Raw genomic sequence first — 3,213 nt, 5'->3', positions numbered from 1 at the left:
TGGTGATGGAATGGCTGGCGATGCCCGGCCTCTCATCTCTGGACACCAGCTGGGGTCCGAGTCAACTGATGCTCTACCTGCCTGGGTCGTGCCTGGCTCAGGACTTGGGAGATCTGTGTCTGTACCTGGAAGGTGCCACTGCCCACAGCAAGGAGGAGAATGCCTGCAGCGGGCGGTGGGTGGGGAGGAGAGTAGCGCTGTGAGTGGGGAGAGAGACTTAGCAGCAGAATCCAGCCAGAATATCCTGTGTTTGATGAACTAGGCTGAGATATGTATATTTCCCCAATGCAGAGACTCACCAAACTGCCTCTAAATCTTAATCAAAATCCCAAGAAATCAGGAGGTGTTTTCATATTTGTGTCTAATGTCTCTCTACAATTTACTTTTATTACTCTGTATAAAAATTTTACATTTCAAAATTAGCATGTTTTTTAATCACACAATTTTTCTCTGTAGAAGACCTTACAGGTTACGTCGTGCCACTTCCCCTCTTTACAGATTGCACATTTGAGCCTGAGAGAGGAGAAAGGATGAGACCAGGATTACAGAGTGTATTAGTCAGGATCCTCCAGAGAAACAACCAATAGGATGTGTATATGGAGAGACGAGATTTATTTTAAGAAATTGGCTGGTGTGATTATGGAGGCTGGCAAGTCCAAAATCTGCAGGGTGGAGACCCAGAGAAGAGACAATGCTGCAGTTCAGGCCCGAAGGTCATCTGCTGGCAGAATCCCCTCTTGCCCGAGGGAGGTTTTTGTTCAATTCAGGTCATCAGCTGATTGGATGAGGCCCACCCGCATTATGACAGGCAATCTGCTTTACTCAAAGTCCACTGATTTAAATGTTAATCTTGGGGCGAGGCCAGTGGTGCAGTGGTTAAGTTCACACATTCTGCTTCGGCTGCCCGGGGTTCGCCAGTTTGGATCCTGGTTGCGGACGTGGCACCTCTTGGCAAGCCATGTTGTGGTAGGCATCCCACATATAAAGTAGAGGAAGAGCACAGATGTTAGCTCAGGGCCAGTCTTCCTCAGCAAAAAGAGGAGGACTGGCAGCAGATGTTAGCTCAGGGCTAATTTTCCTCAAAAAAAATAAACTAAAAAGTGAAAAAAAAATGTTAATCTCATTCAAAGCACTCTCATAGAGGGGCCAGCCCGGTGGTTGAGTGGTTAAGTTCGTGCACTCCGCTTCAGCAGCCCAGGGTTTCACAGGTTCGGATCCCTGGTGCAGACACGGCACCACTCATCAGGCCGTGCTGAGGCGGCATCCCACATAGCACAACCAGAGGCACTAACAACTAGAATCTACAACTATGTACTGGGGGGCTTTGGGGAGAAGGAAAAAAAAAGAAGATTGGCAACAGATGTTAGTTCAGGGCCAATCTTTAAAAAAAAAAAAAAAACACTCCCATAGAAACATCCAGAATAATGTTTGACCACATATTTAGGTACCATGGCCCATCTGTGTTGATGTATAAAACTAACCATCACACATAGGTCGTTAGAGGTAGAAATGGAATTAAAACAAAAACTTTCTGATTTTCAGAAAGCTCACTTCACTCCATCATGCAGCGCCAAAAAGGCTTATACTTTTGAAACAACTAAGTTCCGGAGTCTTAAAATTTTCAATGCAAGAAGCGGAGGGTAGTGAAATGTTATACTTACCAAACGTATTCATTTCTATGCTTTAAGTGCTTTTCTCCAGCAATGTGGCTTCCTGGACACATTTCAAATCAAGAAAGGAACAAAACATAATTTGGAGAGAATGAATCCAAGACCTCCAGCTCTATAAATCCCCCATAGAATTTCAACCGTACCATAAAATAACTTTAATGAAATATTTGTGCAGCCTTTCAGAGCCGTGGATATTAGATGCAGAATGCTGTGAAATACAAAACACTGAGAGGCGCATGCACCAAATGTAAGCTAGCAACGCATTCCTTGGACAGCCACCTCCCATCGTTAATCCTGAACGTGGACTGTGATTCCTGGCTAGAGGAGGAGCACATTATGTTCACATTGTCCACTTCTCTTATATGTCAATTTCAGCACTTTGAATTTTACCTCCTATGGTCTTTTCTTCTTCATTAAAGGGAAAAGAGAGAAGGTAGCTTTGATCTTAACATCTCATTGAGAAGCTTATATTAGGGGAAGAGACTTCCCACCCTAACTGCTCTAATTTACTGAAAGAATGTTTATTAGCTAAAGAAGTCAAACGACAACTATTTAAGATTCCCACCATCCTTCTACTCCGATAACTTCATTACGTTGGTGAACTGTGGGTTTCAGTTTCAGTCTCACCTTTCATCAGGAGTTAGGCAGTTTCCTCCATATGAAAACCCTAAATGCATTAGGAAATATTTGGAGACTGCACCCAACTAGCATCTAAACAGTTATAAAAATTAACAAGTAATTTTGCTTCATTCATCTCACAAATGTTATCAAGTAGAAAGCAGTTGCTGAAAGTGACAGACCAATAGCTGCACAATAAATTACAATACTGCAGTTATATCTTTGTAACAGCCAAAATAATGATACCTTGAGTCCAAACAAATATCAATCCATTCTGTCTTCAGGAGGGTGATCTTGGTCAGGCAATGTCAGTCTGCTCAGGCTGCCATAATGAAATACCAGGGACTGGGTGGCTTAAACCACAAAAGCTTATTTTCTCACAGTCCTGGAGGCTGTAAGTCCAAGATCAAGGTGCCAGCACGGTTGGTTTCTGGGAGGCATCTCTTCCTGCCTTGCAGATGCCGCCTTCTCACCGTGTCCTCATGTGGCCTTTCCCCTGTGCACACGCTCCTGTAAGGACGCCAGTCCTGTCAGATCAGGGCCCCACCCTTATGACCTCATTAACTGTAATTACCTCCTTAAAGACCCTGTCTCCAAAAATATAGTCACATCGGGGAGTCGAAGCTTTAACACTCACCTTTTGAGGGGACACAATTCAGTCCACGACAGGCAATATTAATGGGCCTAAAATGTCTTTTTCTACCGTTTAAACTTTATGCAGAGGTTTTGTTTTCTTTTCTTCTTTCTCCCCCTCCTCCTGCTCCTTCTTCTTGTTTTGTTTCTCTATTATGTACAGATCCTTTCCCACTCCAACTAAGCCTCTTGGTCAACTAGAAAATGTTTTCTTCTGTTATTTTTTAATGCATGGAATATTTGGGATCCTTTCTTTAATGCAAAGGGAGTGATTCACAATTAACTCAGAAGC

At 43.4% G+C, this 3,213-nt stretch overlaps 1 long non-coding RNA gene across 1 annotated transcript; it reads right to left on the bottom strand.

The window, feature by feature from the left end:
• Nucleotides 1-361: 361 nt before the first annotated feature.
• On the bottom strand, nt 362-2,782 carry LOC139084511 (uncharacterized). Its single transcript, XR_011541946.1, has 3 exons — nt 2,535-2,782; nt 1,662-1,713; nt 362-947 (listed from the first exon to the last, which is right to left on the bottom strand). It is a non-coding gene; the product is annotated as an uncharacterized lncRNA (long non-coding RNA).
• Between the last annotated feature and the right edge of the window lie 431 nt (nt 2,783-3,213).

Source organism: Equus przewalskii, chromosome 7, assembly GCF_037783145.1.
Source record: "Equus przewalskii isolate Varuska chromosome 7, EquPr2, whole genome shotgun sequence".
NCBI classification, from domain to species: domain Eukaryota; kingdom Metazoa; phylum Chordata; class Mammalia; order Perissodactyla; family Equidae; genus Equus; species Equus przewalskii.
Note: the sequence above shows the minus strand (reverse complement) of the source record. Positions and strands in the feature narration are given on the sequence as shown.